Here is a 13,595-nt window from a genome sequence, read left to right as displayed (position 1 = left end):
AATACAGCAATTCTGTTCCCACTCACCTGGACATTATCCCTATTGAACTGGATTTATGATCAAATGGACATACATGTATAGGATTGTGCTGCAAAATGGTAAAAATTCCCAGCCTGACAAGGGAAGGAGGGACAGAGATCTAAAGGAACATATGTTTGCAAAAGTCAAATGCATCCTAGAAAGCATTGTGTCAGACAATATAGCACAAACACCAACAATCCAAATGGGACTATATCAAATGACAGAAACAAACAGTGAATTCTCACTGAAATTCTTCTTCTAATGACATTCCCTTAGGCTAGGTCCTTACATTCTTCTGCTGATGTGAACATAAGAAGAACCCTACTAGATCACAAGAACATAAGACAATCCTGCTGGGTCAAGCCAAGGGCCCAACTAATCAAGCATCCTGTTCCCAACCAGATGTCTATGCAAATTCAGCACCATTCTCCCCACTTGTGAATCCCAGTAACTGCTATTCAGAGGCATATTGCCTACAACAGTGAAGGTAAGCAGAGCCATCATGACAAGCAGCCACTGAAAGTCTCATCCTTCGTGGAGCCACAGCAAAGTTTCTCCTGCCCACGTTGCTATGAAACATAAGAAACCTGAACCATCCTGGAAGAACCAAATGGTGACTTCTCCTCACATCACTATTTATCTAGTTTCCCAAGAGTTGGTGCTGGTGTTGGGAGGGTCCACAGCACAGGCTCCTTTCACTTGATTTGGGGCTTCTTACATCACACTGCCAACATGCACGGAAGCCCTGTTCTACACCTTCGAGTGCCTTTGCTTGGCTGGGATCAGTCTTCCAACTGGGATAACACCCCTTGCTTGTCTGGGTAGTGGATAGATGTGTGTGTAGATAGCTTTGACTTATGCATGTCTGGAATGCAGGTTACTATAGAAAAGTAAGAGTCACAACCACTGCCCCAGTACTTTTGCCTCTGGTGCTGCCCATCCCTGACATATGGCCCCCCAAAGGTTGCTCTCGGTGTAATGCAGCCCCGACCAGTGGCATAGGAAGGGGGGTATGGTGGGTGCTGGCCGCCCTGGGTGTCATCTCTGAGAGGGGTGACCGCGGGCCTGGCCTGCAGTGTGCCCGAGCCACACGTCTCTCTTGGTAAGTGATGTTGGCTCGGGCACCTGCATGCTCCACGCTGCCTGAAATGGCAGCGTGGGGCTTGTGGACTCTGTGGAGGTTCCGCGCAGTGTGCTCTGCCCTGGCTTGCTTTGCCCCCAGGTGCACGGCATCTGCGCTGCCCCGGGTGCCCAAGCAGCTAGCTACACCACTGCCCCTGCCCCTGCTCAAGACAAACCAGGCCTTTTGGAAACATTGCAAATCCTTTGAAACTCCAAGACGGCAGAATTGTGGAAATAAAGAAATCCATGTCACCCTGTAACATTAGCATAATTTATCCTGAATGCAGAAGTTGGCTTTTTTGAAGGAAAGAATGAAAGAAAGAAATGCTACTGCTGTGGAAAACTCCATAGCTCTGCAAATATTATGCATGGTGCGGCACAAGGCATCTCAGAAAATGGATCAATGTAAAAGGACAAGGGGGAAAAAAAGAACCGGGTGCTGTGGAAAGACAGAGCTAGTAGATGCAATCCTTATGTTGAGCAAAATACATCGCAAAACTACTGGAGCCTATTGTACATTCTGCCAATAGCCTCACATCTGTACTACGCCTGCTACTGTTTCATGTCATCTTTATTAAATATAGCCTGACCTTTTCACTGAAACGCATCTCTGCAGAACAAAGAGATCGACGAAGGGGTTGAACCTGACCCAAATAATAACTGTAATGAATGTCAGGAGAGAGCAGCATTTCAGCTTTTTTTTGCTTTTTTTTAAAAAGTCTTGGTCACAATTTATACTGCCTGCAGAACAGACTACTTACTGAGAAACTGGGGCATCACATCCTATTCTACCTTATTATAAAACACACACACAGTGGAAGTTGCTAGGCATCGTATATAGTGCTTCTAGAACAAATCTGCAATAATCATAAGTCACCACAATCTACGAAGTGACAAAAGGCTTGAAGACAATTTGCAACAAGTAACATTACACTTTTGCATTATGATACTAAAATACAGCTTTGAACTCTCGGCTCCTTATTTGTTTTCAACTGCATTTCTTTGGAAGCACATGCAGAGAGAGGTAACAGATTAATCTTTTATAAACCTCAATATTATCCCAGTTGTCAGTTCTCCCTTTTAGAACTAGAAAGCTGTTTGAGGCCTGACAGTCAATACATCTTCTAAAGCAGTTGGCCTGAGTAGTTTTCTTCTTCTAGGATGGGAGATGCCCTGTCTTCCTTTTTTATCTGTCTTTGTTCTATACGCTTGTTTTGTTTGCTGTCACTTGAAGCTACTGACTGATTTGTCATGGAAACATACTGCTAGGAATAGTCAATTATGTTGTCACTTGAATCTTGAAGTTGTCACTTGAAGTATAATCAGCAAAAGACCTTTTCCACAACAGGATGAAAGAAACCCTCTTTGAGCATTTGAGATGGTGCAGGTTTTCCTTCAGAATGCATTATCCACAAGAGACGGAGTATCATAAAGGGAAAGGGGAAGATGTGAATGACTTCCATGTCTTCTTTCGCAACATCTGCTTAAATGTGTGATATGCACATGTTGCCCAGAGGAAGATCTGTGAGCTTCAGAGCACCCCTGCCATGGTTCTTCGTGAATCTCGCCATTAGATGGATAAATAAAATTTGCAATAATCTGCCGCCCTGCGTCTCTTAGAAAAGCACAGTAAGACATTTCTACATCATTCCCTCTCACAGCAAACTTGGATGTTGGAGTGTCTACCAGTCAGGAACCAAAAGAAGGCCACACAAAAGAAAGGCATGTTTTCTGCATAATCAGGTGTCTTCCTAGGTATCAAAAAATAAAGGTTAAAGCGAGTGTAAACTTTTATAGATTAAAAACTCAAACAAGCACTCGTGAGCTCACAGGCAGTATGAAATCTTGAGGTGTTGGTTGAGAGGGACAAAATGGAGGAGGGAAGGAATTTGGCTGCCCAGAATAAGTATCCTAGAAAGGGGTTTAGAGGATGGGTGGATGTATGCTGTAAAGTTAAAGGACACGTTTTACCAATCTCTACACTATAGCTATAAATATTTTGTCTTTTTATACTGCTAACCACCCTGGGATCTTCATATGCAGCTTTCTAGTTACTCCTTCTAACCCTTAAATGTTTTCCCTTCTTGCTGTGCACCACAGACTGCCTACAAAGTGATGCGACCTGGTATTTTACACAAGGGACAATTCTGTTTGCATAGCTGCCCATTTACAGCCTTTTAAAACTGTTATTTTTGTGTTTTTATATTATAAATTGCCCTGTGATCTTTGGCTGAAGGGTGGCATAGAAATTTAATAAATAAAAAGTTCCTATTGATAGAAGGCATATGCTAAAATTCTAACTCAACCAGGAGTTTGAAAAACAATTGCTTCCACAACACAAGAAAAGCGTTTTGTACCATGAAATCAAGGTTACAGGTTGGCTCGTGTCCTGACTGACACAAAGATATTTTCCTTGCCACATTCTCATGTCAAAAAATCAATATGGGATAAAAGCATGACATTATCTCCATTCTCTTAGCCAGGATTCCCAAAGGTGGATTAACAGGCTCCTTGACAAGCTAATAGCAACTACTTTGTATAGAAAGAAAGAAAAATTAAGAACTAAGATGTTCACTAACCATCTCCAGCAGGTTCTAAATTCCTCTTGAGGCATTGTTTTCTTCTGAAGCAATAAGGCCCGGGATATTATCCCACAAAGAAAGAAGCTTACCACTGAGAAGAACTTGAATATTAGCACCTCAATAGCCAACACCTGTATAGCAGAATTTATTCTCTTTCACCATTTCATGTGCAAGACTTGATGAAACCTTGCAGCTTAAGGGTTCACAAATTCATTTGCATACTAAAGCAAAGGAACCAAAGCAAAATAAATTATGAGGTATATTTTCTCTGAAAGGAAATATTCTGTGGGGAATAGTGGGCGGAATTTAACATACTGCTAAGTGGCACATGCCACTTTCCCACTTCTCCCCCATCACCCCCATCCCAAACTTGTTCTGGACTAGTGGGTGCAATCCAAGGTATGCATGGGAGAGCGTAATTTGAAAACCCCTACAATCGCCATCATCTGGACTCCTTCAAACCTCAAACATACCATTTTAGTGCACCAATACCATTTCCTCATTCATTCCCCCCCTCAATTCTAAACAAGTAAATAAAAACAAGCACAAAGAAAGGAAGTGCCCAAACTCAAAAGTCACGCGCATTTTACTAAAGCTTTAACTTTACTGATTTTTGTAAAAACCTTAATCTATAATACTGTGCTTATTACAAGACTGAAAACAAATTAAGGCAGCATAGTGCTGGAATGGTATGCTCAAAAGCACACTCTGTCCACCATAGTATCACAGGATATAAAATAATACATTTTGCCAGGCTTTGTCAGAAACGTTTCTCAAAAAATTATGACTGTATGCACAATGAACTATTTCCCCCTACCCAAGCAAGACAGGGGACCAGTGCAAGTCAACAAGTGATCACAGGAATAAAGCATGCAGGAACATCCCTTCAGGCAATTATACTGCAAGCCGTGACATATGCATGTACCTGTACTCAGGCATTCAAGTGTTCTGCGCCCACATGATTAATGGCGTGATCAAATCATGGAGCATAAACAGTTGGGCAGGGCACATCCTTATCTTTTAACATGAAAGGTTCATGTGCTACACACACACACACACACACACACACACACACACAACATTTGTATGTTTGGAAATAAATAAACAATATTTCTTTTTAAAAAATAACCTCAGTGCCTTTCCATTGTAAATACAATTATTATATGAATGCGCACGTACAGAGCAAAGTGTAACACTCTTTAAGCTGCCAAACCAGACAAAGTAGCAGTGCTGTCAGTCACCCTCAGCAGCACTTGGTAATGTGCAAGGAAAGGGTGGCCTCAAGGAGGGTAGTATAGAGAGCAGTGATTAAGAAGCTTATACCTGGCCATAGCTGCTCATTTTCTTCTGGGATGTCTCCACCACTTAGCTAAGTGTCATCCAAGTGCTTTTAAAGACAGCCAGCAGAAATGTTCTTTTTAAAACTGAGAACATAGAAGCCATGGCTCCAGTAACAAAACCATGCACTGCTGCCAGTCATCATGATTCACCACCCCGAAGCCATTTTAGCTTTCTATTCGGACTTGAGCAGTCACCTTCTAAGTGACCTTGGCAATGACAGTCAACATGCTTTTAGAATGGAATGTCACTATTTTCATGAGGAATGTTGGAGGGTATGGCATCCTACAGTCGAGGCAAGTATGCTTTATGAGTCCATTACGTTCTGTGAGTCACAGCACTTCTCCAAGGCTTCCTGCCAGATACAGTATCAAGCGGGCCAATGATACACACTTACGAACCCCCCCTGACTTTGTAAGGGGGGGTGCAGGTCACACTATTCTTCTAGCTGAATCCCTGTAGCCACTTAAGGATTCCTCTTCCACTGCTAGATACGCCATCTGGAGTTTTAAATTGCGAAGCAAAGGGGTTCACCTCAGCCAAAATTGTAATTTCAGCAAAAGTTTCCTGCACTCTAGCTGAGAGCAGGAACAAAGTGTGCAGCTGGGCCCCAGAGACTTCAGCCTGAAGTACTTTAGAATATGTTATTCCTGAGACCTGCTTTAAATGAACACCCAATAGCATGGAGAGTGCTTGAAATTGAATCCTCATGAAATCTGCTTCTAGTGTCAAGCCACATCACCACAAACCACACAAAAGACTGCTTTAGCTCAAGAGTTATGCTGCATGTTTAAACCAGGAAGGAAGCCACATTATATAGAGCCAGACCGTTGGTCTAGGTAGCGGAGTATTATATGAACAATCCAGGGAGAAGTTACCTTTTTGTCCCCGAAGGCCACATTCAGCAGCTGGAGCTTATGCCTCCATGTGCGCAATTCTGCCCCTTACAACCGCAATCACCCAGTGCACCAAACAGCTGTTTGGTGTGCTGGAGGAGGAACGTGATTTACATGGGCAGGATGGCACCCATCATAACTGTACCACAAAATCCGGCAGCCCTGATAGCAGCGGAATTGGCAATGGAAATTAGCCAGGCGCCAGGCGTGTTTTGTCACTGTCATGGGTCCAATTGCGAAGACATTGAGATCTCTGGATACCAGGTTGGTGACCGACATCGCCATCTGGCTGGCTTCTCCAGCTTTCTTAAGCAGGTAAGCAGAAGGGCTTACTTATATCCCACTTTTTTCTCCAAGGAGCACATGGTTCACCCTCCTCCTCAGTTAATCCTTACAACAACCCTGTGAGGTAGGTTAAGAGGGTGTGACTGGCCCAAGGCCACCCAGTGAGTTTCATGACTTAGTGGGGATTTGAATCATCATCTACCAGGTCCTAGTCCAACACTGGCTTCTTGAAGTATCTCTGCTATGGAGCAGCTATATAAATTAAGTAGATAAATAAATATGGGGAAGGCAAAATGTCACTTAGAGAAGGATCTGAAATATTTTCCTTTAAGCTTGCATTTGTTTTATCTTGGATTGTTTTATTTGATGTTTTAATGTGTTGCAAACCACTGTGAGGGTTTTTTCTTTAAAATATAAAGTGGTATGGAAATGAAATTAATATCAATAATAATAATAATAATAATAAACCCATTGCAAAAAAGGACGTCTAGACATTCTGTTGTGGTGATTGTAACCTTGGTTTAAGGTGGCATTAGGTGGTTAGCTTATATATCTGAGTTTCTAACGCTGGTTGCCTTCATATGGTTTAAACGGATTGGCAACAAATGTCCAAGGTTTCAGGCAGAGAGATGTTTTCCACCCTTACCTGGAGATGCTAGGGATTGAAGCTACATACAAAACATGTCTCAACCCTTCAAGGCTACAATGATTCAATGTTAGCATTCTCCGTACAGATTATTCAGCTGTGTGATTATTCAAACCCCCAGCCTTCCTCATCTTCCAGACTGGCCCTCCCAGGACAATGGTAAGAGATGATGGAAGCTGTAATCTAAAACAGCTGGGTGGCTCCAAATTAGGTAAGGCTGTCACAACCTTTGGTCTGCTTACATTATGATTTTGAAAAGCAATCCAGTTTTCTCTTCTGAATAGTGCCCTTGGTGAAACAAGAGTTAAACCTGGAATTATCAGCTTGGCCATAATGAATTTCAAACATTTGCTGAGGTCTGACCTATAATTGTGTGTGAGGTCTTCTTTAATCTATCATACAGAGGTAATGGTGCTTTAAAGGATCTTGTTGTAAAATAGCAAGCAATATTTTCAAGCAAGCAACCAGCAATTTGAACCAGCATTTCAATTTCAGAAATACTGTATAAGGGTACTGTGTTAAGTCTTCCAGGTAGCATATTATGGTATTTTTAAAACAACAACAACAACAACAACAACAACAACAACAACACATACCTTTAGCGTACACCAAAGTGACTGGAGCACTTTCATGTTTTTCAATATGTGTTTTGGTTTTTGAAAACTTTTCAAACTACATTGTTGCAACCACTGGCAGAGGAACGGGAGTGCGGAGGGAGCGGACCATCCCCAGCACCACTATTCTGGTAGGGTGCCATCGCGGTGGCCCCCCTGGACATGCGCCGCGCATCCCCGCACGTGCCAGGCCCCATGCCCCCACTGGTGACGTGCCACACCCCCAGAATGTGCGCCACACCCTCGTGGACGGCATGCCACACCCCCAGGATGTGCACCACCCCCTGTGGGTGGCATGTCCCCCCCCCCCCGGGCGTGCGTCACACTCCCGCTGCTCTCCACCCCCGGTAGCATGGCATGCAGCTTCGCCACTGGTTGCAACAACAGACCAATATGAGATGCTCTCAAAATCCTGCTACTCCCTGTGCTTGAAGCAGCTTATAAAAAGCAACCCCCCCCCCCAAAAAAACCTATTAAACAACTGAAATGCACTTGTTTTAAAGTAGAGCTGTTTCCAGCCTTGGAATAAAGTCATTTTCAATTGCTAACATGATCTCTCTGTATATGTAAGTGCAAGAGGGGTAAAAATGATGCAGAAGGCTTTCAAATCATGAGTAGGCTAACAATTGTGTATTTAATGTTGCCACATTCTTTTCAACTTAACTTACAGTTACCATATCAGATACTATGTTTAGTACAAAATGACAGTTTGTGGACCTTTTAAAGAATATCCTCCAAGCACTCAATTGTCAGGGGTGGGGGGGGGGAGGAAGCCAAGCAAATAAGTTATGAAATGTTTTGCATAGACATGAGCTTGTCTGTATGGAGCACGGTGTCAAAAATAAGCTTGTATGGCTGATATGTTCTCTAACAACTACGATCAACAAGGACACGCAACAATCATAGCATTGTTACCAAGTTCAAGTGTGAGATAAGAATATCCTGAAAAGTTCAAATGAATAACCTGCAAGGATATTTCAACAGCATATGACACAAATATCCAAGATATGGCAAGTCCTTCAGGGGCAGCTCATAGCCATCACCTCACAGCTCCAACTGCAACTATCTTAAAAAGTGTGTGTGTGTGTGTGTGAGTGTGTTTTGGAGGTGGAAGGGTTCAGATTTGAAGTCAGGTGTTCATTGATTTACTACATTGTTACAATCTGGAGGATTTTATGATACCCAGAGTTATGAGTGAATTGTGAGCTAGCAAAGCTGATGCCACCTAATTGTTCAGGGTGGGGAGAAACAAAAAACTGATTGTGATGCTCTCCAAAGGAATCTCTCCAGACTGGCTGAAGGGGAATTAAAATGGCAAATGTGGTTTAATATAAGCAAGTGTAAAGTAATTCACTTGGGGGGGGGGGTCTACAATCCCAACCTTACATGCACACTGATTGGGTCTGAACCAGGAAAAAGATATCAGGATCACAGCAGAAAGCTCAATTAAAACATTGATCTAGTGTGTGGCAACTGTGAAATAATGTTCACCTACCTATGTTAGGTATCATTAGCATAGCTGTCAACTTTCCCTTTTTTGTGGGAAATTCCCTTATTCCAGCGCCGTTTCCCAATGCAAAAAAAAAGGAAGGTTGACAGCCCTGATCATTAGAAAAGTGGTCAGGAATAAAACTACCAATATCACAAAGTTTTCATATCAGTATGAAACTACACTCTGAATATGTTGTACAGTTTTGGTTACCACATCTCAATAAAGATACTATATAGCTGGAAAAGTTGTAGAAATGATCAGGAGCAGTGGAATAAGTCTCATAGCACCTGAACTCAATGTCATCCAATGAAGCTTGGATGTAGAAGATTCAAGACAGATAAAAGTACTTTGCTATAGAAGGTTCAGGCCAGAAAAAAGGAATTACACAGCACATAATTGAACTATGGAGTTTGGTACCTCAAGAAGTGGTATAGGCCACAAATTTGTGCTGTTTTTAAAAGGGATTAGACAAATTCATAACCTACCCGTGTCTACCAATCGTGATGGCTATATACTTGTATAGTACCTTAAGGATCTGAGGCAACATACCTCTGAATACCACAAACTGTTAAACCACAGAGCCTAGGGCTTATTGATCAGAAGGTCGGTGGTTCGAATCCCCACGACGGGGTGAGCTCCCGTTGCTCCATCCCTGCTCCTGCCAACCTAGCCGTTCAAAAGCACGTCAAAGTGCAAGTAGATAAATAGATACCACTCCGGCAGGAAGGTAAACAGTGTTTCCGTGTGCTGCTCTGGTTCACCAGAAGTGGCTTAATCATGCTGGCCACATGACCTGGAAGCTGTATGCCGGCTCCCTCGGCCAATAAAGCGAGATGAGCGTTGCAACTCCATAGTCGTTTGTGACTGGACCTAACGGTCAGGGGTCCCTTTACCTTTACTTTACCTTACGGATCTGAGGCAACATACCTCTGAATACCACAAATTGTCCTGAAACAGCAGCAGGAGAGGCCTATTGTTTATCTCCTGCTTGTGCACTTCCCACCTGTGCAGGTGACTGTGGGAAACACGATGATGGCATAGGCAGGCCTCTAGTCTGATCCAGCAGGCCTCTGCTTGGCATCTTCCATCCTGGAATTCCAGGCAGCCTACAACAGGATTCCCAGATGTCTCCCATTCAGTCAATGACCAGGACAAACTCCAAAGGAGTTTATAAACTAGAAGGTCCACTGCCAAATGAGGTGAACTCACTCCTCTGTCATTTGATTATATGTCACAGTTGATTATCTTCTCCTATTGGACCAACTTAGCTTGACTGAGGAGTATGCACACTCTGAATTCTTCTGAACCTCCTCAGGGCAAGAGTTTCATGTTCATTATCCTATGAGTAGTCCCTGAAGCAACACAGTCTCTTCTAATTGTTATTCTCCGACAATTATTATATTGTTTTGGGAAGAGTATCACACAGACTGGCTAGAAAATTTTCATCTCACTTAAGTATACAACACTCTCAAAGCAGCATAACCAGCAACAACAAGAGATCAGGGCCTTCCAGCTCACCCCACTTTCTCTTGCAACCATTCGTCTATATCCCCTCTGTAATATTAGGCTGTGTACACACAACATTTTGTTCTAGGATCAATAGAGGCAGAGTCCTTACCTTTTTCATGCCCCCAAAAGCGCTTTTTGATAAGTATGATTCTGCAGTACCCCTCAGTGTGTCCTTTTGAAAACCTCTGTAGGTGATCTGAGACATGGGTTGTGTATCCACACCTGCCCAATGACATTGTGGGTGGGATCATTACAAGATCACAGTCACCACTTCCTCCTTCATTCACTTGGGGCATAGGTGCCCGGAACCTAATCCAGGGGAGGGATTTGAAATGTGTATCAAGTCTAGAACAGATCTAGATTGAAAGCCTTCCTGCAACACTTCCTCTCCAGCTCATGCCCTGGCATGTTGCACTATTTATTAATTTTTATTCATAAAAATATCTACAACCCGCCCACTTATGCAACATGGCAAGGCAGTGTGGAGCAATACATGCAGGTTTACTCTCCCATTTCATCAGCCACAGTCCAGGCCCGTTGCGGGAGGCCTCCTCACTTCTTCTCAGGTGAGCGGGAAATGCATGCCATAACGCCAGATGTGTCACAAAGGGCGCGCACAATGCGTCGTCCCCTCCCCGACTCTGGCGGCTACCGCTGTGGAAGCTTTGGTCGACTACCTTAGTGGAGAGAAATATTAGGGAAGGGCTGGGCTTGTGGCACCAGCTTGCGCCCCTTAAGGCTGGTGGCAACCTGAATTTATTTATTTCTCAGGCCACAACATCGATAGGGACAACAAGTCCGCCTACTCCCCTGCCTGGGATCCAGCCAGCAATTCCACTACAGCCCCCGGCGATCACAACACAGAGACACACAAACGAACACACACATACAACACGATAGGGCTGATCCGCGCCGCGTCTTGGGCGCAGCGCCGCCAGACAGACGTGAGACAGATTGTGGCTATCGTCAAGCAGCATCCGCGCCACCCTTTTTCTCTCTCACTCACACACAAACCCACACACACGCAGCGACACACACAAACGCACAGAAGAGTACAAAAGAAGGCGCAGCTCGCGCCCCAGTAACGCACCCCAGGTGTCCTCTGTCGCGCGCTCTGGCCTCGCAGGCTCCCGGGGGTCTGCAGCATCCACCCCCCGGATAGGGGGATCGGGCGGGCGTGGAGACACAGAGGAGACCCCCTTCCTCTACCCACGCGATGAAGGCGACTTGGAGTGGCGGCGTGGGGTACCCCGCAGGTCAGGGCGAGTCGGCTCGTCAGCTGCCACGACAGGAGGAGGGCGGGCGGCGAGGGGGTGGCTGGGTGGGGGAGATCCCCCTCGGATCTGCTCCCTCCCGAGCTCGGTCGACGCTGTCACGAAGCGAAACAAGGCTGGAAGGCGCCGCTCTCCTCCCTCCGCAGCAAGCGTGGCCTGGCGCGAATCAAATCTCCGCTCCTGTCCCGTGCGCTCAGGTGGGCAGCTCCAAAGGGGCGCCCGCGTGCGCCGGATTGGGGTGGCTGCCCAACCGCTTTTTCAGTCTCGCCTACTCCCACGAGTTCGGGGTCAACCTCCCACTCCTCCTCCACCTCCTGCCAGCCGCCGGGGTCTTTGATCGCCGCAGCCTCCCGTCCAAGAAGCACCTTCGCCCAGGCAAGGACGCGCGCCGAGGGGTGGGGCTCTCGCGCCCGCCTCCCGAACCAGGAAGGACGGAGAGAGGCGCGCGAATGTCAACACGGCGGGGAGGGGCGCGGGGGTGGGAGGAGGAGAAGGCACCCTCTGCGCTGGATCGGACCTTCCCGGGGGCAGAGGAAAGGTTGGGCACTCCCCCCGCCCGCCCCCTTTGGAGTCGAGCTACACGTTACACTGACACGTTTATTTGGAAGGGAAAGCAGCGGGTGAACAGAAGGAACAAAGCTGAATCCTCCCCCTGCGCTGCAGCAGGGGCTGGGAAGGATTGGGGGGTGGGTGGGTGGAGAGAACCCCCTCCCCACAGGAAGTCCCTGCAACCCCACCCCATGGTGCCTCCTGCTGAGTTCTGCCGCTTCCGGTGTTTGGAGCGGAAAAGTTGGGCAGGCGAAGCAAGGGAGTGCCTGGTCCTACTTCAAGATCCTTTCTGGGCACCGTGGTATAGAGGATTGGACCCATGGGGGAGTGCATGGGGTTGGACTAGAACCCTCGGGATCCCTTCCAACTCGACAATTCTATGGTTCTATGTTGTGAGCAGCTGTCTCTCCACTCTCTCACCTCTCTCTATCTGCAAGGGGAGAAGGGCGGTCATGGAAGGAGCAGCCCCTCTCCCTCTCCCTATTGTCTACAGTGGCTTTCCAGGATTTGGGGCAAGGGTTTCTCCCAGCCTTACCTGGAGACACTGGGGATCAGACTAGCATGCAAAACACATCTCTGCTGCTGAACTGCTTCTCCTGGATTGTATTTTGGTAGAGATTTCAGCCAAGGAATCCAACCCTTCCCATAGTGCTACATGAAGGGGGAAACAAGAGGAGGCAGTGGGTGTCTCTTCTCTCTGTAGCAAGGACTGAGAAACAGAGTTGCCTCTGCTTGTTTGCTCACCTGCCCTCACCTAAGACCTGCTCAGTGGGTAGAGCGTGAGACTCTTAATCTCAGGGTCGTGGGTTTGAGCCTGTAGTTTGTGAATCAGTTCAGTTAAGGTCTGCAAAAAAGGTTGGCAAGATACCAGAGGAACAAACCTGTATCTTCAGACAGAAAATGGTTGTATCCAGGAAGTATAGCAGAACTGGAGTTAGAACTACTACTGTACTGCTGACCCATTTTGCCTTCCTTTCCATTTGCAGCCTTGTCCACAGGACTCAAAATGACCCTGACAAACCATCCATGGGCTCCTTGGGCTTCCTTCCTGGTCTGAGGGAAATCAGGGATGGGCAATTTATGCTCCTCCAGAGGTTGATGGAATTTATGGTCCTCCAGAGGTTGATGGAATCCAGTTCACATCAGACTCAGCAAGCAGGAGTGGAGGAGGTTGTAGTCCTCCAACATCTGGATGGCCACAGGTTCCACATTCCTGACTTAAAAGACTCCACCCAAACGATTGGCCAATCCTGCTCCAAAAGACACA

The 13,595-nt window shown here is 45.8% G+C and overlaps 1 protein-coding gene across 1 annotated transcript in view; it reads right to left on the bottom strand.

Annotated features, from left to right (window-relative positions):
- Window positions 1-11,756, bottom strand: part of MBP (myelin basic protein) — a 96,233-nt gene extending 84,477 nt beyond the window's left edge. Inside the window, exon 1 of the mRNA XM_033154775.1 lies at window positions 11,596-11,756. The gene's annotated coding sequence lies outside the window, so the exon portion shown is untranslated. The remainder of the gene's footprint in view (window positions 1-11,595) is intronic.
- Between the last annotated feature and the right edge of the window lie 1,839 nt (window positions 11,757-13,595).

This window comes from Lacerta agilis, chromosome 7 (genome assembly GCF_009819535.1).
Source record: "Lacerta agilis isolate rLacAgi1 chromosome 7, rLacAgi1.pri, whole genome shotgun sequence".
NCBI lineage: Eukaryota > Metazoa > Chordata > Lepidosauria > Squamata > Lacertidae > Lacerta > Lacerta agilis.
The sequence above is the reverse complement of the archived record's forward strand: the minus strand, read 5'-3'. Positions and strand labels throughout refer to the sequence as shown.